The sequence below is a fragment of the Symphalangus syndactylus genome, chromosome 23 (genome assembly GCF_028878055.3).
Source record: "Symphalangus syndactylus isolate Jambi chromosome 23, NHGRI_mSymSyn1-v2.1_pri, whole genome shotgun sequence".
Classification (NCBI taxonomy): Eukaryota; Metazoa; Chordata; class Mammalia; order Primates; family Hylobatidae; genus Symphalangus; species Symphalangus syndactylus.
Genome location: NC_072445.2, coordinates 58,861,762 through 58,888,455, shown reverse-complemented (window position 1 = coordinate 58,888,455; position 26,694 = coordinate 58,861,762). Strand labels below are relative to the sequence as shown.

The 26,694-nt window shown below is 35.9% G+C and overlaps 1 protein-coding gene across 8 annotated transcripts in view; it reads left to right on the top strand.

The window, feature by feature from the left end:
• HIVEP1 (HIVEP zinc finger 1) overlaps positions 1-26,694 on the top strand; it is a 156,509-nt gene that overhangs the window by 85,022 nt on the left and 44,793 nt on the right. The gene's annotated exons all lie outside the window — the stretch shown is intronic.

The window sequence follows — 26,694 nt, the reverse complement described above, 5'->3', positions numbered from 1 at the left end:
AAATCAGATGACTTTAATCTGATTTGTTTTGATTTTAATCAATTTGGGGATAGAGCTAAGGATGCAGCATTCACACAAGTCTCCATAACGTCATTATGTTTTTCCTTACAGTGCTATCTCCTGATTCTTAACACGCATTGTGCTTGACACTATTTTTAAAATTGTTGAGTGGGATTCAAATGAAATAGTGACTGTCACAGATGTGGTAATGGAATATGAATATAATTAACTGGGAAGAAATAAATAGATCGATTAGGAGAGCTTTTATGGCTTTCTCAAGCTTTCATTTTACTACTCTGTTTTAAATTTTTATCATATAATATTTGACACATATAAATTAATATATGTAGCATATTAAATTACAAAGCATAAGAATGACATGGTAATCTTTGATTCTCACACCCAATTTAAGAATGGGAATGTTGCCAGTACCATTGTATCCACACACATGCTGATCGGCAATTCATCCCATTGTCTCTTCTGTAGAGGTTTTACTGTCCTTAGTTTTGTGTTCATCATTTCAGTCCTTTTAAAAAACAATTATGTCATATAAGTATGTATCCCCAAACAATATATTTTCTAGTTGTGCCTGAGTTTGAACTTTTAAATGAAACGATATTGTACGTAGTCTTGTGCAGCTTTTTTCACTTAACGTTGTTCCTAAGATTCACCCATGCTGTTGCATGTAGCTGTTACTTTTCATTGTTGTAATATTGCACTGTATGAAATCGTTGGCCCATTCTTCTGTTGATATTTAAGTTATTTCCACCTTTTTGCTATCATAAACAATGCAGGTATGAATATTTTTATATCCTGGTGCATATGTGTGAGTTTTTAGAGCATATATAGGGAATGTGGTTGTTCAGCTCTACAAAATGATGCTGTATTGTTTTCCAGAGTTTTTTGGGGGAATCTTTTTGCATTCCCACTATCAGTGTCCAAGAATTCATTTTGTACTATCAAGTACATGGTATTTTTAGTCTTTTTTTTCCTAATTGGATAGATGTTAAATACTCTTTTATTCTGCTTTGATTTTTGTTTCCCTGATTACTAATGTTAAAAGAAAAACTTTAGACACAAAAAGTTTAACAGATTTTATTTAAACAAAGAATGATTCATGAATCAGGCATCATTCAGAACCAGAAGAGGTTCAGAGAGCTCTGCTGAGCAGTGTGAGCAGCAAGCTCATATAGGCTGAACATGCAAGCAAAGTGAGAAATCACCTGATTGGCTGCAACTAGGCACCTGCCTTGTTCGGGTAGGGTGTGATGAAGTATTTGCCTTATTTGGGCATGATCTGATCAGTTGACTGCCTGTGATTGGCTGAAAAGTAGCTATTTTTTACAAAAAATACTCTAAATTAGGTTTGTGTTTGCGCACTAAATGAGGTTGCAGTTTGTTAGGTCATAACTCGAGGTAAGGAGATAGCCTCAGGCAAATGCTTGTTTAATTTAATAATGTCAAACATGTCTTCGTTTGTATTCCCCCTTACTGAAATGCTTGCTATTATTATTTGTCCATTTTGTAAAAACTGAGTTATCTTTTTCTTAATATATTTTGAATAACTATCTTTATTCATTTTATGTGCTTTATTTTTCAGATTTTTTACTTTATTTAAAGTGCCTTCTATTCACTAAAGTGAATAGAAGCTCTTGATTTTAATATTGTCAACTTATTCATTTCTTGCTTTTGTGATTCTTTTTTTGTATTTTTATTTGTCTTAAATTCTTCTCTACCACAAGGTCTTAAGTATATATATATATTTTTCTATATTTTCTTCTAAAAGACTTCCACATTTCAGATTAAAAACCCATCTGGAGTTTTTTTATTTTTTTTTAAATATACTTAGTTTTTTAATGTAGTGTAAGTTAGGATTCAAGTTTCTTTTTTTTCCTCAAGTGGGTAACCATTGCTAATATTGTTAAATGTCCGTGAAACATTTAGTATGTTTTCCTTTTACTGTTTCATATTAATTTTTCATTTTTGTGTGGATTTGTTTCTTAGCTCTCTGTTCTGTGAATTTGTTTACCCATATTTTAATATCACAATGTGTTAATTACTTACCACTTCATTGTCTTGATATATACAGTGTGCAATAACCAGTATACACTATATACAGTAGGGCAGATTCCTTGTGTTATTTGCCTTCAGGAATGTTGTGACTATTTCTAGTTCTTTGCTCATCTATTTGAATTTTAGAATCAGGTTTTTAAAAAACTTGTTGGAATTTTGTTTGGGTTTGATTGAATCTGGGGCAAACTGACCATCTTCACAGTTTTGAGGCCTCCTATTCAAAAAAGATTGTATATTTCTGATACTTGTGTTTTCTTTAGTGTTATATCATTTTCCTCCATATGAATCTTTATTTTTTCCTGCTCTGTTTTCTTAGAATTTAGTGTTTTCCTCATTTTAATAATTTTTTCTTTTGTAAAATTGTTTTCTAGCTCCTGGCAAATAAAAATGCAATGTATTTTTGAATATTTATTTTATATCCAGCTCCTTGGCTGGATTCTCATTCATTATGAAAATTGTCTGCTGGTGTTTTCAGATTTTCTTGTCATATCAGCTGGGAATAATGAAAGTTTGTTTCTTCATTTTGAAATAATTGTTTCTTTTATTTATTTTTCTTGCTCAGTTGGCTCCAGTAAAATTGGTATCTTAGACTTGTTCCTGATTTTAAAGAAAATGCTTCTAATTTTTCACCATTGAAATGTTTGCTATCTTTTTTTGTGGGAAGAGAGTCTGTATATTTTTCAGTTGCTTAAAGGTGTTATCTTCTATTTTTTATTTGTTGAAATTATTTTTAAAAATCATAAATGGATTTTTATTTTTATCACGTTTTGTTTCTATATAAAGATGATCTTACTATGTCCTTTATTCTTTCATTCTGATGTTTAAAGGTGACTTACATATCTTTAAACCAATTTAGTCATGATGTTTAATCTTAATCACTGGTAGATTTGATTTGTTAATATTTTATTGAAGAATTTTGGATCCATGTTCAAGGCATTGGTTTATATTTTTATTATGTTTTATAATTTTCTGTGCCTGATTTTGTTTATGTTTTGTTTATGTTTTGTTTATGTTTTGTTTATGATTTTGTTTTATTTAAGGTTATGCTAGTTTGATAGGATGATCTGAGGACTGACTATATGCTTCTGATTCCCATGGAGCCGTTTGTTTGATATTGGAATTGTACCTTTGTAGGCAAGTCTTACAACGTATTTTGACTTTTGGGAGGGACTGCAGGGTAGACTTTTAACTCCCAAGTGTACTTAACATAAGGGATTATCCAAACATTCTATTTTCTCTTCAGTCTTAGGAAGTTGTATTTTTCTTATAATTTATCCATCTTATCTAAGCAGTCACATCTGTTGGCAAAAAATCAGTCATAGTATTTTCTTACTGTCTTTCATTTCTGCTGGGTGTGTAGTTATGTCTATTTTTTATTGCTTCTATCATTCATTTGTGCTCTCCTTGCTTTCTTGATTAGTGTTGCCAGTTTTCTGCTTTACTTTTTTTTTTATTTTGCCAACATCTGATTTTCATGATACTTTCTTGCTTCATCCTTTTTAGTTTCATTAAATTTTGTTATTATCTTTTCCTGCCTTTTTCTTCAGGTTTGTTCTGTTACTCAAATTTCTTAACTTGGAATTCTCATTCATTTTTAAGCCTTTATTCTGCTCTATTGGAATCACTTAAAGCTGTTAATTTCCTTGTAAGTATTGCTTAGATGTATCATACACAATTTTATATTTATTAGTTTCATTCTTTTCTATGCTGGTTTCTTCTCTGACCCTCCCCCCACCCCAAATCATGTTCGAATATTTTTTTCTCCACATGGATGGGAATCTTATTTATTTTTAGTAATTTCTCACTTAATTGCGTTGTGTTAATTGTTTTTTAAAACCATTTAGGATATCCAAAATTATTTCTTCTCTGTTTCTGAATATCATGTGATCAAAATTTTCTGAGAATGTGGTATAAAAGTACTCATAGATTTTATGTTAGAAATTGAGTGTTTTATAAGTAAATTAATCATTTTGCCATGATGAAAAAGCTGAAGTTGAATAATGTTAAATAACTTAACCCACGGGAGTGCAACCAGAAACTACATGAGGAAAATCAAGCCCGTGTCTTGGACTGTGCTATTCTGATATTATTCCCTCGTATAACTAGATAAGATCTGTGTTATAATGATAGTTGAATTTCTGGTACAGTTTTATTTCTGTTCTAACTTACCATTTTGAATGATGAGATGGTGATAGCAGTCACCTACAGAAATGTTACGACGATCCAGGATAAAATAGTTAGGATTCAGACAATGGCCTTAGAGAAAGGTAGAGACTTTAGGTCAGCTTGCGTTTTGATTTTTTTTTTAAACATTATTTTCTGTCTCACAATAAGAACCTACAGTTGCCACTATCATTACCAGTAATTTCTTTTCAGCAGTAGTGGTATCAGTCTTACATTATATACTTCAGCCCCAGAACATTTTTATTTTTTAAATAATTTCTGTGAATATCACCATCTATATAAGAGTAAGAGGGCCTAAATATATATAGGTAGTTTATATGAGTTAAGAAATATGGTAAGGAAATATATTCTAGTAATACTGAATGATATTCATATTTGCTCTGAAAAGTCAGTTGATAAGTGGGATTTTTGTTAACATAGGCATGATTTATGCCCTGAAATATGCTTCTCTTCTCTGGGCAAGCTTGAGGGAAGTTAGGTTCCTGTGTAAAATGAGACTAAGTCAGAAGTGAGAGTGGCACTTCATTGGATCATGAACTCTAATTGGTGTGTCAGTAAAAATGCGAGTTTCTCTCCTACTTTTCTACATTAAAAAATGAATGTTTTTATTCATTTTATAATGATATTATTAAAAAATTATAATAATTTTTTTGAAGATAATGTGAATGAGTTTCCAAGGGGTGAAAAATGGTGACTCTCATTTAAAAAAATTTTTAATTACCACATATAACATTTTTTAAAACGAAGGCTAATTTCGAATAAATATTTTATGTTAATAAGGCCATGCTTTATTGCCAATGACACTCTTCCTTAAAAATTCTGCTGAGTATAATTAAGAAAATACAAGGACATATTCTTGTAATTAGGGATGACAAAGTCCTTCCCATGTAATACTGAAATTTAGGTAGTATAGTAGAAAAGTTGGACAGATTTTATTAAATTAAAATGAAGAATGTCAATACCATAAAAGATAAGGTGAAAATGTTTTAAAACTGGGATACCATTTGTACGATAAAACAAAACTTGACAGGCTTACCTTAGAAGGGTATTGACAGTTTACAAGATGAAAGCTTATGTGGATATGGCTAGAGGAAAGGCTAGTATAGTATTTTTGTGAGATGTCTGAACAATAGAGTGTTTTAAATGGAATGCAGTTTTATTATTTTAATATTATATTGATGTTAACTAGTTTATTTTTTAACCAGTGTGGTCCTTGGGTTTATTAGGAAATAATATATTTTAGTGAACATGTTTAATAGAGGTTTATTTTAAATAACAATATTTGTACATCCTAGTCTCTTAATGTTAAATGCCCTAAAAATTATCATGTTTTTTCCTTGTACCTCTCATTAATTTATGTAGTAAGTTGTTGTTGTGCACCAGCCATTTTTTTTTTTTTGCCCTGAGAAATAGATAGGAAAGAAAAGTCTAAACCTTAAAGGAGCCCACAAGCTTTAACCCAGCTCTTACCCAAATCATCATAAATCCTGAACTGGTAGAGCAAAAATTCATGAGCTAGACTGGCAGCAGTGCCTAACAAATTTCCCTTGGGAAAACGGCAGCAGATTTTTTATTTGTTAGAAAAGAAAGTCATCTCCTTTTTTTACTATTAAAATTTCAAATTTAAATATTCACGTCTTATGAAGTATTCTCTTAGTGTAATAGACAGTGAATGCTGTGAGCTTGAATTACAGGGAAATTAGTATTTTAATTATTTGTGTCATTTATATAAGTTAAAGGTATCATGTGTTAACCATGTCAATATTTTGAGAAATTTGAAAATCCCAAATCCTAAGAGATCATTGCCTTTCAGATAGACTGCCAGCTTTATAAAAGATGATTTGCATAATGATATAAACAAAGCATTTTGTAGTACATTAATGTAAAATAAATGTCTTCAAATATCTGTCCTTACTGTGTATAAGTTCAAAATCTAAGACATTACTCCTTTCAAAATATGAAAGCAAAAATTCTCAGTATTTCCTAACAGTGTTACTTATCATGGTCTATTGAGCCATTTATTAGAGACTTAAATAGCTAACCTGATTTTAATTTTATAGGATGATTCATAGAAAGACTCACATTCTTATGCCTACTTACAGCATATTTCATTGACTTCAAAATGCTATTGATTGCAAGATGCACAATGATTTTATGCATCCTTTAGCAAGGAGAAAAGTCACTGCCAATTAAGTTATGACACAGTGCTCTTATAATTGATTAGAAGATGCATCCTGATTTTAGAGGAATTAAAATGTTTTTTAAAATTTGTCTTACATTATATTAAATACATATTTATGTCCACTGGTACATTTTTTGACAAGAAAGATAAAGTATTTAAGGTAATGGCATATGGATTTGAGCTGCTTTGACAGCATCCCTGAGGACTGTGAAAAACAAAGGAATGAATCTTATCCTAGAGGCTCATTTGGGGATTCATGGAAGAGTGGTATGGGGAGAAAAACCCAGGTTTTGTTTGTTTCACTTTGCTTCTTAGGTAATTGACTTCATGCCATATATCTGAGTATTTTCTATATAAATAATGCCACGGGGTGACTTACAAGGATAATATGTGTTGCTGTTCATCTATTTAGGCTTTTCCCCAGGTTTGCTACTGTATTCTCTGTATGAGACCAAAAAGAAAGAAAGAGGTAAGCTTGTATATATTTTGCCTACATAGAGATTTGCTCTTTTTCTCATGTTGCCTCAGAGAAGAGAGCAGACGTGTTGCAAAAACCTGAAGAATGTAATTTGAGGGCAGAAATAGTAGAAAATAACAGTGAGAGAAGGCAGATAAATTGAAGACAGATAAAGGACTGGAAGGAAGTCTATAAAATGAATTTAAAAAATTAAAAAGCAAAGCATGGAGATAACAAAGTATTTAACCAAAAATATGGTGTTCTTTTATTGCTTCGCTATGCAAAGGGTATTTTATGGAGCTATGCTATATGCAGGAAATTTATCAAACTTTGAAGGATGTAGCTTAGAATTTTTCCCTGACCACCAAGCAGTAGGGTATAAAATTATTTAAGAAAAGAGTTGGAAGTAGCAAATAAGATTCTGTGGATGAGTGGGGAAGGGCAAGAAGAGGACTTAAAAGCATCGCAATGAAAACAAATGTATGTAGTAACATTTATGCATGGCCTGATCTTCGGTGGGAGGTGGACTGCAGGAGCCCGAGGAGCAGACGCTTTGGGAGTCCAGCCCACTGTGAAGGAGCAGGAGCCAGAGGGAAATGTCACTGAGTTTTTGGCCTGGAGGAGTGTGTTTATTTCAGCAGGCCCACCCCACATCATATATAGTTAGCCATTTAGTAACTGTTTAACATGACCCTTATATGTGAAGAAAAAACGTAACATGGATGCAACTCACTGCTCCACACCCTCACCCTCTCACGTCTGCCTGGGGTCTCCTCACATTTTCCCCTATACAGTTTTGCCCACAGTCATAGCACAGCACTTACTACAGTTCTTAGTGCATGTAGTAGGCATTTGACAAATGCTTATTGAATCAATGATGATGGATGGTAGAGGTGTCAGAAAGGATGGATTCCTTTACTTAACAGGCAGGATTTGTAAACAGTGTGTTATTATTGCTTTCTTTGGTTTCTTAAGTGTGGTTAGATATGTAATCTAGATTGCTTTTCTGAAGTAAGTTGTTTCTTTTGTCATGTTAAATTATCTAATGCAGTGATGTATACAAATAGTTTGTGTATGTCACTGTCACAAAAATAAAAGCTTCCTTCTTTAACAGCTCCAAATGAATCCTTTCTTATGACTTCACTGAATCAGGAAGACTCAGACCACTCTCAGTGTAGTTATTTTGTGATATCATAACATCTTTGTAAACCTGGTGGGAGGTTGTGATAGTGTGAAGAACTGAGGATTCCAGATTTCTGGTGTTAACACTACAACTCAAACGTCCTGGTGGTAGAAATGTTAATCAAGGGGAGTTCACATTTCCCTGTTCTGGTAATAGACAGTATTGCCCTGGATTTAACCTTTTCTTGCTGATGGAGGGTCAGTTGGAGTGCTAGTAAACTAGCTGCTAGCTGGGGCAGGCTTAGAGAGGTTGGCTGGGGAGGGAGTTAACAATTTATAGCATTTTTCAAAGTGGTAAAAATACTCCCCACCATGGATGATTTCAACCTACTGAATGGTTGCGGCTTGCAAAATTCCTGAATATTTGTTTAGTAGTGGAGTGGTCCACAGCACACATTGCTTGGAGAAATCATTATCATACTATATTCTTATGGATTCAACTACTGTATACTGTCGTAAGAGACAGACATAACACTGACTGGATGCTAATCCTAAGTTTAGAGATCCTAGAACTTTCTTAGAAAAATCACTGAAGTCTTTGGAATCTTTCTCATGAAAGTGGAGCAAGAGGATATAAATTTGAAAGACTCAGGGCAGAGAAATGTGACTATTATTCTGTAAACTAGTGTTTTAGTTGAAGGCTGAATCAACCTTCTGCTAAGTGATTTTCTTAAACCTGTAAAAATAACAGCAGAATACAGGGTGAGTATCCCTAATCTGAAAATCTGAAATCTAAAGTGCTTCAAAATTTGAAACTTTTTGAGCATTAATATGATGCTCAAAAGAAATACTCACTGGAGCATTTCGGATTTGAGATTTTCAGAGTAGGGATGCTCAACCGGCAGGTATAACGCAAATATTCCAAAATCTGAAAAAAAAAATCAGAAATCCAAAACACTTCTGGTCCCAAGCAATTGGGATGAGAGATAGTATGTATTTGGCTTTTTCATCAGTGTCAATTATCTTGTTAGCAACATTTAGATTTTTGTCTTTCAGCTTTCTGCTACTTTTGTACAAACCATACTATACAATATTACGGCAAGTTATAAAAATAGAAAATGTATTTATTTCATGACACTTCACATTAGTTGTCACTTTTCTATTACCTTTTGTGCTAAGCCAGCTATATCATAGCCAAAGAGGACCTGTGTTGAGTTACAAAATTGTTCTTACCACTTTCTGTGAAGTGCTCGTCAGGAGTCAGGCAAAGTGCTTATTGAAAAGGCAAATAAGAATTTTAATATAACAAATACTCTAAGTATATACTTGGTATTCTTCTCTTAGTGGAGTGTTTAAAAGACATAGTTATGTTAAGTAATGATAACAGTGTATTTTTGAACTGTAACATTTATAAATACAATATGTATATAACAGTAATATCACAAAAGGAGGAAAAAGGAAAATAGAGCTATATAGGCATAATGTTGCCACATCTCACTGGAATTAAGTTAATATAAATCTAAAGAGACTCTGAAGATGTGAGGTAAGTCCTAGAGCTACTACAAAGGAAATAATCAATAATCTCTGTAAGTGAAAAAATCATTAAAGAAATTAAATATTACATTTGAAAATATTCACTTAATGTAAAAGAAAACATTAAAGGAGAAGTAGAGGAACAAAAAAAAAGACATAAGACATACAGAAAACAAAACGTTAAACTGCAGACATAAATTCAGCTATGTCAATAATATCAATAATGTGAATGGATTAAACAGTCCAATCAAAAGGCAGAGATTGTCAGACCAGATTAAAGAAACAAGATCTGACTATACACTGTACTGGCACTCACTTTAGATCCAAGACACAAATATATTGGAAGTGAAAGGAAAGGAAAAGATACATCATGCAAATAACAAGCATAAGAAAGCTGGAGTGGCTATGTTAATATCAGAAGGGACTTTAAAATAAAAAATGTTACTAGAGGTAAAGAAGGACATTTTCTAATGATGAAAGTGTCAATCCATCAGGAAGGTATAACAGTTACAAACATGTATCCACCTGACAACAGAGCCTCAAAATACATGAAGCAAAAACTGACAAAAACGAAGGGAGAAATAGACAATTCAACAATAACAGTTGGAGACTTCATTACCCCACTTTTAATAATGGATAGAATCTTCTAGACAGAAGGTCAGCAAGGAAATAGAAGACTTGACTAAGTCTAGATAGTAGACCTAAATACTCCACCCAGGAACGACAGAATACACATTATTCTCCAGTATACGTGGAATATTCTTCAGGATAGACCATCACCCTAAGGCCATAAAACAGTTGACGATTAAATCAAAAAGAATTGAAATCATATAGTTTGCTCCAACTGCCATGGAATGAAATTAGAAATCAGTAACAGAAAAATGTACTGATGTGAAAAAATTCTTCCAGTCCCACATTGTCCCTAAGAGGAGGAGAAATGTCAGTCAGCAAAGCAGAACTTCTGTTGTACAAATGACACCAAGGCTTTCCAGACAAGTAGACTAGGAACATTGCTGTCGTACTGATAACAGGTAATTCTGCATTTGAATTCCTCTACATGAGGAAACTAGCAAAGATAAGTGCCGGTGGAAATGTTTTCTTTGAAACAAAAATACAGCTTGATGTACAACTACAATTCCTCCAAAACAAACCTCAAAGTAAAAAGCATCTTTGTAAATATCAAGCAAGAAGCGGATTATTTGAAGATACAGAAATACATTTGATCTCATTTTCTTAAGGTAGAGTCAGAGCATGTTAAGAGCTGAAACTTTTAGTATAGAAATACACTCGTGACCCAGTGTTGTTAATGTTGTCAGTTCTTAAGGACGTACTTATAAAATGATTATTATTTTGTTTTTTATGTTTATTTTATTTTAATAGTGTTCAGTCTACTTTAAGTATTTTGTATTTTAATAATTAGAATAATAGCTTTTTAAAAAAAGTTATTTTAAAACATCAAATAAAATATATGTTAATGAGTTTTTTTATGAGAAGGGTATTAAACATCTAGTTTCACTGAAGCTAAAATACCAGTGTTAATCCCAGCCCTGTAGTATGATAGAAATATACATGCTGAAATAGTGGTGTAGCCATTTTGTCCTAGTATTGCAATTGCAACCAGCGATGGTGTTGATTATGTAATAATGATAATAATAATAATATCAACAGAAGCAATAATAATGAACTAAAATTGAAGTTCTGGGCACAATGCCAAGCTGTCTACATGCATTATCTCAAATAATTCTCACAACCCCATGAGGTGCCATTATCTGTGTTTTGCAGATAATGAAGGCTCAATAATAGAACTTACCCAAGGTCACATAGCTGAAGCGGCAGAGCCAGAACCTAGACCCTGGCTTCCCTGTCTTCAGAGTTCACCAGAGGACATATGTGAACAGTGATGATTTGAGAAAAAGTCAGCAGAAGTGGTAACTGGATGCGAGAGTCCAGGATAGTTTCTAGTTTAGACAACTGCATGAATGGCTGTGCCACACATGGAGACTTACTATTTTTATCTATCTGGACTTAACTGTATTAGGCAGCTGTTGTTATATTTAATATTCTGGAAAATTTGGTATATGTTACTTGAAAGTTTTGAGTGTTTTTAGGGAAGGAGAAAAGTATTGTGTAGGTCTTCAATCGTGTATTCTTATTTTCTTCCTTAGAGACCTGTTAAAGTTTTTGCTTTCTTGGGCTAATTTTATTTATAATTTAAGTTAAATTTTATGTGTTATTCAAGTTGTCTAAATAAATTAAAATAGAATACAATATTCTCATAATTTTAAAGAATTTCTTTTAGTTTTCCATTTGTGCAAGTTTGTTGTGACAAATTCTTTCAAGTGTCATTTATTAGAAAAGGTCTATTTCACTTTCATTCCTGGAAAATATTCTTGCTGGGTTTGGAAGCATAGAAATCTAGCCTGGCATTTTATTTTCCTGAGTACATTGTTGGTGTAGAGGTATCAGTCTATTGCTTCTTTGAAGGTAATCTGGCTTTTAAAAATTACTTTTTTTTTTTTAAATTTAAAAAAAAAATTTTTTAAATTATTTTTAAGATTTTGGGCCTTGTCTTTGACTTTTACAGTTTCAAAGTGATGTGTGCAGGTATGATTTCTCTATATTTATCTTGCTTGTGGTTTAGAGTGCTCTTGAATCTGTAGATTCATGCATTTCATTCATTTTTAACAATTTTTAGACTTTATCTTCTTACATATTGCCTCTTCCCCATTGTGTATCTTTCCACCTTCTTTGTTTTGTTACTTTCTGGATGTTGTATCCTTTGGTCCTCTAATACTTCATTCTGTGTTGTTTTCATCTGACTTATTCTCTCTCTCTTTGTTTCTCTCTCTCTTCATTTCTCTCTCTCTCTCTCTCTTCTTTTCTTTCCTTTTTTTTTTTTTTTCCCTGAGACAGGGTCTTGCTCAGTCATCCAGGCTGATAATAGCTCACTATAGCCTCAACCACCTGGGCTCAAGCAGTCCTTTTGCCTCAGCCTCCCAAGTAGCTGGAACTAAAGGCATGCACCACTGCACCCAGATTATATTTGTTTTTTGTTTTTGTTTTTGTTTAGAGACAAAGTCTTGCTATATTCTTCAGCCTGGTCTTGAACTTCTGGCCTCAAGCAGTCTTCCTGCCTCAACCTCCTGAGTAGCTGGGAGTGGCAACCTCTGTGAGCCACTGCACCTAGCAACTGTCTTTTTCAGTTCTAATCTAAATTTAAATCTATCTTAGTTCTATTACGTTATTTTTTTCAATTTTATAATTTTTATTTGGCTTTTCAAATATGCTGTGTCTCTTTATACTTCCAGTTTTCTGAAATTTTCAGTATTCTTGTCCTTAAGTAAGCACATCAAAAGTCTTTGTGTATTCATTCCAATATGTTGGACCCCTGTAAATCTGTTTATAATGTTGGTTCTTTCATGTTTAATTCTTTTCTCAGATGCCTGGTTATCTTTGAATATATGATGGACATTTTATTTTAAAAATTATAGAAATGTTTTAAGCCTAAGTTGACAATATCTTCCTTCAAAGAAGATTTCAGTTTTCTTCTGCCAGGCTTCTAGGAGAACTGACAATCTAAGATTCATCTTAATTGAGTTTTGGAGTGTGAGATTTTTGGGGCCATTGAAAGTGAGTTGCAGTTTTTGTGAAGCTTGATCTTTATGCAATTTTCCCTCATTCCTAGAATGAAGCCCTTTAGGTTCTCAGCTGAAAACTTGCAGGTTTTAATGCAGACTCCATGCATGGCATACCCTGGATTCTGTCATTTGTACCTTTAGCTCCTTTAGTTTGTCAGAACTGCCCAGCCTTTTAGCTGCTCTTTTGAATAGACAAACCCTCCCTAATCAAAAGGAGCCCCAAATACTGATCTCCCCTTTTTGGACTTTTATCCTCTCCTGGATCTTGGCTCGGTAACTTTTCACTATCTTTTTATTGCTTAATTGCCTTCAAGCTGATCAGGTTTATATTTTGTCTAGGTAATCTGTTGTCCTGAGAGGAGGATCATCTGAATTACCTAATTAATTCTTAACTACTATAAGTCCCTTATAAAAGTTCTTTATACATTATCATATTAACCCTTGCCTTACATGTTGCAGATACTTTCTCAGTTTCTCACTTGCTTTTTAAAATGAAAATTACATACACACACTCTCTCACACAGACATACTCCTTAGTTTTAATGTATTCAAATTGCTTTGCTTGCTTTTTTGCTTAGAAGGTGTAATCCCAGCCCAAGGTGAGCTAAATATTTATTCCTATTTTCTTCTTCTTTTTGTGGTTTTATTTCTTACATTGAATTATTGAACTTTTTGGTACATGGCGTTTGCTTAAGATCTGCTTCTACTTTATCATCCAGTGTATGATGAAGATTTGGGAATCTCTTTTACCCAAAATTTTGAAATATGGCACCTTTTTCATTTACTAAGTACATATATACATGTATCTACATATATACATATATATATATACATATATACATGTATCTACATATATTCATATATACATACATATATATGATAGGGCCTTTTTATGGATTTTTGGTTTATCCATTGATCTGATCTTGAGAAAATATTGTCTTAACCATTTAATATATTTTCCATGAAGTTGTCTTTACATAATTTTCTTTCAGCATTTTATTGTTCAATTTAGAATGATTATTTTCTCAAATGAAGATTGGAGGCATGTTAACATTTCTTAAAAGAGTAAAATTTTTTATTGTTTGAAATTTTATAAAACTTGGATATTTGCAAATTGACTTATTCAAAATACGATTTTTTGTCCAGGGGGATGGTGTGTTTCTTTATTATGTAAGCCACTTTTAAACAAACACTCATACTGAAAACTTTAAAATTTTCTGTATGTTTAGAATTTTCTGTGCGAAATTATTTCATGGCATTTTAATATTTTAATGTTAGTCAAATAATATTTTCTATTGTATTTTCTAACTAATCATTTATGGCATAAGGAAAAAGACTGATATTTGTGTGTTTCTGTACTGAACTCTTCTGTTAGGTATAATAGATTTTCAGTGATTTCCTGTGGGTTCTCTAGGAGACCATTTTATTATCAGGAAATAATGCTATTTTCCTTCTTACCATCATTTATATTTCATTGATTTTTATTCTTTCATTGTGTTAGTTGAACAGTCTACAAAGTGATTAAAAATAAGTGGCTATTGCAGGAATCCTCTTATTATCCCAGACCTCAGAAGGAGGTTTTTCTAGGATCTAGCTTTGAGTATTACATATCATTGGCATGAGAGAGATTCTTTATCGTATTTTCTTAGTTTGCTAGTTTTATTTTGATTTTTCTAATTTCTCTTGTGACTTTCGGTTTGACCCCTGGGCTGTTCAGAATTGTATTGATAACTTTCTAAATATTTGGAGGTTTTTCAGGTATCTTTCTGCTATTTGTTTCTAGTTTAATTTTGTTGTGTTCAGGGAACATACTTTCTATGTCCTCTTAACTTTTTTGAACTGCATACTTTGTTTTAAAATTTAAATAGCCAATAGGCACTGTACCTAGTGGCTCCTTGAATATTCATACCTTGGAGATGCCATGGGTTCAGTTCTAGACCACTGCAGTAAAGCAAATACTGCAATAAAACAGGTTAGGTGATTTTTTTTTATTTCTCAGTGCATATCAGAGTTATGTTTACACTATATTGTAGTCTGTGTAAGTGTGCAGATGAGCATTGGCTTTCATAGCATTATGTCTAATAAAACAATGTGAATACCTTAATTTAAAAAATATTGCCAAAAATGTGAATGATCATCTGAGTCTTTATCAAGTCATAATCTTTTTGCTGGTAGAGGGTCTTGTCTCAATGCGGATTGCTGCTGACTGATCAGGGTAGTGGTGGCTAAAGGTTGGGTGGCTGTTGCCATTTCTTTTTACTTTTTATTTTTTATTTTTATTTTTACCTGTTTTTGAGATGGAGTCTTGCTCTGTCGCCCAGGCTGGAGTGCAGGGGCGCTATCTCGGCTCACTGCAAGCTCCGCCTCCCAGGTTCATGCCATGCTCCTGCCTCAGCCTCCCGAGTACCTGGGACTACAGGTGCCAGCCACCACGCCTGGCTAATTTTTTTGTATTTTTTTTTTAGTAGAGACGGGGTTTCACCATGTTAGCCAGCATGGTCTTGTGATCCACCCGCCTCGGCCTCCCAAAGTGCTGAGATTACAGGCGTGAGCCACCGCGCCCGTTCGCCATTTCTTAAAGCAGTGAAGTTTGCCACGTTGACTTTTACCTTCATGAAAGATTTCTTTGTAGCATACGATGGTGTTTGATAGCATTTCACCCAGAGTGAAACTTCTTTCAAAATTGGAGTCAGTCCTCTCAAAGTCTGCCACTGCTTTATCAATTGTGTTTATGTAGTGCTCTAAATCCTTTGTTGTCATTTCAGCAGCATTTACAGCATCTTCACCAGAAATAGATTTCATCTCAAGAAACCACTTTCCTTGCTCATCCATAGAAGCATCTCCTTATCCATTCAAGCCTTATCGTGAGATTGCAGCTGCTCAGTCACATCTTCAAGCTCCACTTTAATTCTGGTTCTCTTGCTGTTTCCACCACATCTGCAAGGCCTTCCTCCACTGAAGTCTTGAATCCCTCAAAGTCATCCTTGAGGACTGGAATCTGCTTCTTCCAAACTCCTGTTAATGTTGCCATTTTGACCTCCTCTCATCAATCATGAATGCTTTTAATGGCATTTAGAATGGTGAATCCTTTCAAGAAGGCTTTCAATTTACTTTGCCCAGCTCCATCAGAGGAATCATTGTCTATGACAGCTATCACCTTATGAAACGAATTTCTTAAATAGTAAGCCTTGAAAGTAAAAATTACTCCTTGATCCGTGGGCTGAAGAATGAACATTGTATTACCAGGCATGAAAACAACATTCGTCTTCTTATACATCTCCATCAGAGCTCTTGAATAACAAAGTTTATTATCAATGAGCAGTGATATTTTAAAAGAAATCTTTTTTTTTTTTTTGAGTAATCACTCTCAATATTGGGCTTAAAATATTCAGTAAACCATGCTATAAACAGATGTGCTGTCATCCAGGCTTTGTTGTTCCATCTGTACAGCACAGGCAGAGTAGATTTAGCATGATTCTTAAGGGTCTTACGGATTTTCAGAATAGTAGATGAGCATTTGCTTCAACCTAAAGCCACCAGCTGTATTAGCCCTTAACAAGAGAGTCAGCCTGTCCTTTGAAGCTTTGAAGCCAGGCATTGAGTTCTCCTCTCTAGTATGAAAACCCTGGATGGCATCTTCTTCCAATAAAAGGCTGGTTTATCTACATAGAAAATCTGTTATTTTCTGTAGCCACCTTACTCAGTTATCTTAGTGAAATCTTCTGGATAACTTGCTGCAGCTTCTACATTAACACCTGTTGCTTCACCTTGCCCTTTTATGTTATGGAAATGACCTCTTTCCTTAAACCTCTTGAGCCAACCTCTGCTAGCTGTCAGCCTTTCTTCTGCAGCTTCCTCACTTGTTTCAGCCTTCATAGCATTGAAGAGAGTTAGGACCTTTCTCTGGATTAGGCTTTGGCTTAAGGGATGTTGTGTCTGGTTTCGTCTTCTGTCCAAACCACTAAAATTTTCTTCATGTCAGCAATAAGACTGTTGTGCTTTCTTGTTGTTCAGGTGTTCCCTGGAGTAGCACTTTTAATTTCCTTCAATAACTTTTCCTTTGCATTCACAACTTGGCTTACTGGCACAAGCATCCTAGCCTTCAGCCTATCTCAGCTTTCAACATGCCTTCTTCAGTAAGCTTAATCATTTCTAGCTTTTCACTTAAAGCTAGAGACATGAAACTCTTCCTTTCACTTGAACACTTAGAGGCCCTTGTAGGCTTATTAACTGGCATAATTTTAACATTGTTGTGTCTTGGGTAATGGGCAGGTCCAAGGAGAGGCAGAGAGACTGGGGAATGGCCGGTTGATAGAGCAGTGAGAACACACACACAACATTTATTAAGTTCATTGTGTTACATGGGCACAATTAATGCAGCCCCAAAACAATTACAACAGTAAAAACAAAGATCACTGATCAAAGATCACCATGACAGATATAATAATAATGCAAAAGTTTGAAATATTGCAAGAATTAGACAAAATATGTCACACACTAGAAGTGAGTGCATATGTTTGGAGAAATGGTGCCAAGATAGACTTGCTCCATGCAGAGTTGCCACAAACACTTAATGTAAAAAGCACAGTATCTGTGAAGCTCAACAAAACAAGGTATACCTGTATTCATTTTCTTTTGCTGCGTAACAAATTGCTACAAACTTAGCAGTTGACACAGTACTTACTGTCTTGTGGTTCTGTAGGTCAGAAGCCTGACACAGGACCTGGCTGTAATGATGGTGTCAGCAGGTCTGTCTTCTGGAGGCTCCAGGGGAAAGTCTGTTTTCCCGCTTATTCAGGTTACTGGCAGAATTTAGTCCTGTAGCTGTAGTCATCATGTTCTTGTGAGCTGTCAGCTGAAGTCTATTCCCAGCTTTTAGAGGCTACCATGTTCTTTGGATGGGAGCTCTCTTTCTCCATCTTGAAAGCCAGCAGTGGCAGGTCAGGTCTCATTTCCTGTCTCTCTGCTGCCTGTTCGGTTGTTCAATACCTCTGACTTCAGCCAGAAGAGATTCTCCATTGTTGTGGGATTGTGTAATTAAATTTGAAAGAGTCCTGCAATAACCGAGGATAATCTCCCCATCTCAAAATACATAACCTTATCACATTTGCATCGTCCCCTTTGCCACACTCAGAAACATTTACAGGTTCCAGAGGTTGGGGTGTGGCCATTTTACAGGGCCATTGTTTCACCTGCCGCGCTGCCATATTAGACAATACAACTTTACACTGTATTATCTTTTAAACTGGTGAAATTTTGAAGTGATAAAATTCTTAAAGTTCTTTTTAGATTTTTATTATTGTCATTTTCAGTGCTCTTCATTTATATGTATAGATCCACATTTAAGTTTTAACATTTCAGTATAGGCCTGAAGACAATGAATTCTCTCAGCTTTTGTTTTTCTGAAAAAAATTTTTCTGTGGCCTTCATTTTTGAAAGCTAAATTATTTCTCAATATGAAATTCTGAGTTGGACAATTTTTTCTTTCAGTACTGTAAGAATATCACACCATGGTTTCTGTTGAGAAGTCTGCTTTAATTTTTATCTTTTATTCTTTGTGTATAATGTTTTTCTACCCTCTGGCTGCTTTCAGGATTTTCTCTTTATCTTTGGTTTTCAGCAGTTTGAATATATTGTCTAAATTCTTTTTCTCCCTTTTCTTCTTTTTCTCACATTTTTTCTTTATGCTTATTCTTTCGTATCATGTTCTTAATCATCCTTGTTATGGGTTATTTAGACTTTTTGGATGTATGGTTTGTTGTTTTCATTATTTGGTGAAAATTCTTGACCATTATTTTTTTCATATATTTCTACTACCCTGTTTATTCTTCCTTTTCCCGCCGGTTCCTTGTGCTTATGGCGGGGACTGGGACTCTGGGGGCTTTTCTCAGTGCTAGTGCCCCTGCTCAGCTTGCAGCCTTCTGTGCCATGGGCTGGGGGAGTCCCTGCCCACCTCCTCACTGCCCGCCCCTAGCAGTGGGCTGCTGCTTCCCCCACAGGGCTGGGCTTCTGGATGGGGTGGGGAGGGGAGGGTCGCTCCATCTCCTGGTCCAGCTTCAGTCTTGGCGGTCCCTGTGTTTCCAGCCCCTCCCCCATGGCAAGGGACTGAAATTTTACTGGTGTGGGATTTTGGTCTCAGGACAGTTTCCTGCCTCCCTCGGGGTAGAGGGTGTCCTCCTCTGTTCTTCTCCCGGCTGCAGGGTGTTTCTGTCTGTCCCTGTGGTGACATCTGCTGCCCTTTCCCTATCAGCTTAAAGCCCAAGGCTTTGCTCAGAGGGAAGAAGCTCTCAGGGAGGGTTGGCTTCATGCCTGTCCACTCTGCTTACACGCTTTGGACACTTCTCTGGCCTCATGTCTTGCCCCTCATGTGAGCACCTGGTGCGGGCCCATGTTAAAGAGCCTATAAGTGAGTGTGGACTCCTTCAGCCCATCCTAATTCAAAGGCAGAAGATACACATGTAAACAGGCAAACAGGGCATTCTAGATGACGACTGTAAAGAGGAAAGAATTGAGGAAGGGCGGGGTGGGCAGGACAGGGACACCGACCTTAGGTAGAGTGGAGGAACAGCCTGGAGGGAACACTGGCGTGGTGAGTTGAAGGTTGAAAATGACCCTGTCATCTGAAGAGTTGGGTGTAGGGAGGGCTTTTCACGCTGAGGAGATGGCAAGTACAAATCCCAGGGGCAGGAACGAGGTGGAGCAGTTCGAGGAGGAGAAAGTTTACCACAGGCTGAAGCGGAGTGAGTCAGGGGAAATGGTGTAGAGGGAGGTTGGAGAGTTGTGAGTCAGATGACCCTGCAGTCTTTTGGCCATGTTAAGATGCTTGAATTACATTGCATGAGGAATGGGAAGAACTTGGTGATGATCTGAATGTAGCTTCCTTTTGCCTGCTAAGTGAATTCCAGTCTCTTCTGCTTTGTGTTCAAGGCCTAGAGTAACCTGGTTCTAGAATACCTTTTCCATCCTATTTCCCACTCTACTTATAGATGAACAACAAGGTTGGCTTCCTGCTCTTAGGTGAGTCTTAGGCGTTTTCCTGCTCAAGTACTGGAAAGTACTTGTCCCTCTCTGCCTGTCACTGTAGGCTCTAGTCAGATGTGCTGCTGCCACGAAACTTCTCCCAGGCATTTCATTACCTCCATCTTCATCAGTTGCTCCCACATCTGTGTGGTAGCTTCTTGAGTATACCTATTTATCACACATTATTTGTTTAATTTGTTTAATTTTTTAGTTTTCTTATTTAATTTTTCTGTCTTGTATCTTTAGTCTGGTTCTCTCTGCCAACTTTCACTACCTGTTTATAATCACACTCAACCCTCCCATATCCTAAAGAAGCCTTCCCTTGCCCTCCTTTCCCCTGACTCTGACGTCTTGTCTTTCTCTTACTTTACAGCCATATCCCCCACGCCTGTATTTGCGGGCCCTGTGCGTCCTCGTGCCCTCCCTCACTCCTTACTGGTGTATGATAGGGTTTTTACCTCCAGAACCCCGCTGACACTGCTTTTAGAGGTAATGATGTCTTCCTAGTCCCAGTGACCACCAAGCCCAGGGACCTCTTGTTAATTTTCATCTGTGCATCTGAATGTGATATTCAACACTATTGGCCACATCTTCCTTTTTAAAAGTTTCTAAACCTCCACTTCCTGGGCGTTTCACTATTACATGTTTTGTCTCATCTTTCCGATTTCCCCTTGTTTCTTTTTGTTTCTAGCTCACCCCTAAGTGTAGGGATTACCCATTCTTCTCATGTCAGACCTTCCCTCTCCACAGCATATTCTCTTTGGCTTATCATTTATGTCCTTTTACAAAAACAGCTCTCACTGCATATTCCCAGATCTGTGCCTCTAGCCCAGACCTCTCTCTAGAGGAAAAAAAAGACAATGTTCACATATACTTAATGTATCATAATTTTCATATTGCTATGTAATCTTTGTAATTATTTTAAATGGATGTATAATGTTATGTTAAGTGGCTGTGCCATAATTAGCCTAACAATTTTCCTATTGAAAATTTCTTGTCCTGAATTTCCAGCTACAGTTTACAATTCTATGCATGTATATTGAGTTTAAGATTGAGTGGAATGGAAAGTGAATGGATTTTTTTCTCTTCTAAACTAGCTGAGTGCTCAGACGAGAAACCTCAGCAGAATCTTTGGCAAACCTTTCTCAAGCTTTCTTATTTTGAATCAGATAAGAGGTCCACTGTCACTGCCTGAGTTCAGGGTAGCATTTTAACTCTTGCACAAACTACTGAAAAAAGCCTTCTGAATGGTCTCCCTGTCTGATCTCTTGACCTTCTGGCCGAGCATGATCTCAATTGTTAGAAAACAGGTACCACTTGCGTTCCTAAGGCCCAAAAGAGATCTGAAGTTTTTCACCTGACATGTCTCTGAGTAAATCTGAAAAGAGATTTATTTGGAGGTTCACCTTCAATCAAGACAGGATTTTAAACACACTCTGAGTTGTGGTTTATCATCCCTACTACTTATCATAAGAATATTCTTTACTACACCTTATTGGCAACTAAGATGCACTCTTGAGCCTTTTAATCTGTTACTCTCTAGAAGTAATCCTGAAAAACAGCTGACAGTGATATTTCAAACTCGTTGGTGCTCTTCTTCAAAGAAACATAGAAGCCCTAATAAATAGATTTGTGCCTTGGAAAATAAAGTGTCAGTGACTTCACATAGAATCCAGGAATCTTGGCTGGGCACGGTGGCTCACGCTTGTAATCCCAGCACTTTGGGAGGCCGAGGCGGGCGGATCACGAGGTCAGGAGATCGAGACCATGGTGAAACCCCATCTCTACTAAAAATACAAAAAATTAGCCAGGCATGGTGGCGGGCGCCTGTAGTCCCAGCTACTCGGAGAGGCTGAGGCAGGAGAATGGCGTGAACTGGGGAGGTGGAGCTTGCAGTGAGCCGAGACTGCGCCACTGCACTCCAGCCTGGGTGACAGAGCGAGACTCCGTCTCAAAAAGAACTCAGGAATCTTAACTTATACTTCCCCAACTATTCTTTTTTTTTTTTTTAACGAAGTGGCCCCTGTGGTCTTTCTAAGCTGTTCTTGACTCCCTAACTGATGAAGAGTGCTGGCTTTTCTTTCGAAGCCCAGGTCAGTGGTCTGACAGGGGCAGTGCTGCTGATTTTGGTCCCTCTCCTGAGTGTGCTTTGTATCTGTTATATGAAGTCGTGTTTGGATTTTTGATGTGTTGATATCTCAGAGTTTCTGCCTGATTTTCAGTCATTACCGGTAGCACACTGACAAGTGGGAGAATACAGCTTTCAGTAGCCGCCTGACTCCTGTTTTGAATCTTTCTCTTCCCTTCCCAATCTGACTAAGTTCTCCCTGTGTAAGGAGAGAGGGTTGTGTTTCAATGCTGGTGTACACCAAGTATGTCAAAACTTAGTAATGGTAAAAACAAACATACAAAATGACAACATTTCTGGAATCAGGGTGGTGAATAGAAACCAGTGTACTTCCTCTGAGGCAGAGGCTCAGCGGCGGGCACTGGTTGGTGGGGTTGGTGGGGAGTGATCACATTGCATAGGCTCCATGTGAATCCTTGGGCTGCCTTCCACTGCTTGGTCTTTCTCTTTGTTTCCTCTAATGCATTTTATATTTAATTCACCTTAACAACAAATTGTCTTTAAAATGATGGAAAAGCACAAGTGCTAATGGTGAACAGCTGTCTTCTCCTTCTCTTCATACCAATTTTATTTCTGCTTTGAAGCATTATGGTCTGTGCATCCTCTTGACTATGTTGTAGAAATAACCACAAGGTGTGACGATTGTGCTCTTTTCTATAGATAAGAGGACAAGAGAAAATAACTCCAGTCACTCTTTAATAGATAGATTTAAAATTAATCAAGATGAGGGTAAGTTTAAAAAACTATTCCAGGTATTTCATTCTCTGAAAACCCAAGGGTCTGCTGCCTTCCACTCTAGGGCCTTGGTTCTCAAGAGAAGGTATTTGTCTATAATTCCTAGCCTGATGGTTTAGCTGCCCACTCTGAGCTGTTCAGCCCCAGATCTTGAGAATCAAGGGGTAGAGAGTGAAAAATCTGTGGAGAGGCAGGCACCTTGCTTTCACTTCCACCTCTAAAGTGATAGTGCAGTATTCTTCTCACATATGCCTGCCATTGTCCCTCTGTTTGCATCTCTCTCATCCCCTCCACTAGCCTCTCCCCTCCTTACAATAAAAAAAAAGTCCTTGAATTTAGACTGATCCAAGGTCCAGGGTCATCTCACTACCTCCTCCCCTCCCAAGCACCAGTGGTAGAGTGGGCTTTATCCCTTGAACAAGGACAGTGAACCTGTTAAAGAAGATCCAACAAAATCCAGAAGAATGAACACAACTCAAAAAAGACTGTCAGGAGTATGTTCTCAGCTGAGTGCTGAGTGAGATCACCATTCCCCATGATCTCAGGCAGTAGAAGAGCCTTGAGAATGTGGAAGACAGGCTCGAATTCTGCCTTAAAGGAAATATTACTCCCGAAACACAAGTGTTTTTAAGTGCAGAACTAAAGATCATAAATGTATTTAAGCAAGAGCTCAAACTTAATATGAGACAATAAAATGAGATGAAATGGGAAATATGGAACTAAGGGAATAAAATGAGAACAAAATACTATTAGTCCAAAACTAATGAATAAATATGAAACAGTAAAGAACTTAATGGTGTGACAATTCAGTTTTCAACATAAAAGCTTTAGAAAATTGTAGAGAAAACAAAAGGTAAAAACCTGAAGAGAGGACGGCAATTTAAATTATCATTAGGGTGATGCAGAAAAAACATAATTGATGTCCCTAAAGAAAAGAACTTTATTCCAAAAAAAGTTGACCAGAAAACATATATGAAGATATCATAGAAGAAAAGTTTTCTGAGTTGTAAACCAAATTGCCAGAAAACACAGGAGTATGCAAAGTTTTGAAGGGAATAGCACCAGTCAAGTGTTAAAATTAAATAGAGAACTAAGTATAAACAATGATACAGATAAAATGTAAGTGTTATAAGCTTTGACAAATGAGAGAGGAGTCTGTCTATATCTAAAATCAAAACATGTAGTTCAAAAATTCCGTTTAACATATCTGTTTTTCCAATTCTTAACTCCCAGTAGATTTTTAGGAAATAGTTTTTCTTATAAAGAAATATGGATCTTAAGTTTAGCAATTCCTTTATCTTAACTTCAATGTCATTTTCTTTTAAGTACAAGGTTACAGTTTTTGTTGTTGTTTAAATCACATACAGTATTTCTGGGTTGAATTTTTGCATTTTTCTTTGGAGTATAAGATGTTTAATTTTGAATAACATAACTTTATCTAAAAAATAAAAGTTTATCTTAAAATGTTTGTGAAGCAGAGCAAAACAGGCATACCTACCCTAGCCAAGACTCTGGTTGAATAGGTCCTGGATGGGGCCTGACTTGGGTAGATTATTTTTTAAGTCCATGGTGTTTCAGCTCTGCTAGCTTCTCATCCAAGTGGTTTCTCATCTCTGTTTTTGTATGTATTTTAATAGCCTACTGGCTTTCACCTTTATGACAGCCACATCTAGCTTTTGGAAGTGGATAGACTACTCAGCCCAGGTTGATGAGCATCATTTTTCACTTTGCCTGCTTGCCTGATAGAGTTAATGAGAGTCAAAAAGTACATCATTGACTTTCTTACATTCATCTTAATAAGGGAAAACCAGTGGGAAAACATCATTTCATGAATGAGTGGATTGGATAATAAAAAAAATTTGTTCAACATTTTGTAAAAGTGAATAATACTGATACTTTTTTCTATTGTTCTTTAGCTCAAATATTTTAGTTTTGAGACCCCCTTTTCTTTTTTTTTTTTTGATTATGGTGGGTAAATATATCTTTAATGGAATAGTATGCATTTTTTTATTAAACTGATATGAGAGCATATAAACTGATGTCACAATATTACTAGAATATTTCTAATGTAAATTTTATCCTCAATAAGTAGTTATTACAGTGTAGACATTTTGGTCTAATATGAACTTCAGATATGTACATTGCAACAGCTATTTGAAAATAGTGGAGAATTAAGTAGTTGGCTTTCTATAAATAGAGTAATATACGGTTGAATATTTTTTGTTCATATGCCCAACAATCCAACAAATGGAAACCAAACTAAATCATGGCAGGTAATTGTTGCTCAAAAATACAGTAGTTGATAGATTGTGGGCACTGTCACTTAAATACTGATTTTTTCCAACAGAACTAGAAATTAAGGTGATTTCATTTCTCTTGCAATAAGTTTTACCTTCTTTCTGCCTATCTCCCTACCTGCCTACCTGCCCTACCTATTGCTAATGACAAAGAAACATAGCCATTGAATATTTTGTTGAGTTAAAATGGTGATTTTTTTTAAACCAAGGCCCATTACAACCTTATGACTTTTTAATTTTCTTGGTAAGAAACCACAAATAAGTGGATTATTTTAGTTTCATAATTTTCTGTTCATTGATATAATTGCTATATCAGCAATACTTCATGGCTGTCCTGACTGTGGTCTGCTCTAGAAATTATATTAGCAGCCCCCTTTCTCATGAAAATAATCAGTTTTGCATACTTAGAAATTTGCTGAAAAGTTTGTTTTAAAAGAACCTTAATGAGATAAGACAGTCAAATACTCAGCATTAAAGGGTTGAATTTTCTTCTTTTTGGCCAGCCTTCTCAGACTGTTGTGTAGACAGAGTCCTCAGGTATTGCTACCAAGCCAATCTAGGTCCATTTGTCTGCACACAATGAAAAGCCAAACACTGAATCACTGGATTTTTATGGAGAGAAAGGTTAATGGCAAGGCAGCCATGCAGGAGATGGGCTCAATTCTGTCTTCCCTTACCAGCTTAAAGCAGTATATAAAAGGAGGAGATGCTGGAGGAGGGGTTTTGGGGTTGGTTAATGATGGTTGGAAAGGGAGGGGAGGTTTGGAAAGTCCCTTGAGCAGGCACAGTTCTCTCTTCGTGCTTCTTCATGGGTTGCCTTTGCAAATTTGGAGGGAGTTGGTGTGAAACCTGTGGTGAAAATACTGGTTTTGATGTCAGAAAGTCCCTCATCTGGCGAGAAGTCTATTCTGTGCAGATCCCAATCAGCCATACTAGTTCCAACCAGCTTCAACCAGTCAACCAGTTTTGTTACAAGCAGAGGGAGTTCTAACAAGCTGTTTCTTTATCTGCAGTGCTGTAAGACAAGCTCAAAACTTCTTGTTAGTTACCAGTTTCTTTAACCCCATGGAGCACTGTTTAAGTATGATAGTGAAAAGGGGAAAGATAATTCAGTTTTGAAAGATCTGGTTCCAGGATGTTGATTATTCAAGAAAGGAACATAAGCATTCTAGAAATGCACACTTAGGTCTTTGAATGAGTGTTTCAGTAGATTTTGATTGGCAACATTGTTCAATTTCCGGAATGCAGAAGTGCAGTTTTATTTAAAAAATAGACTTTCCTTAAACTACTTTCTTCACGTGTCATAATGTCCTTATGATAGTAAT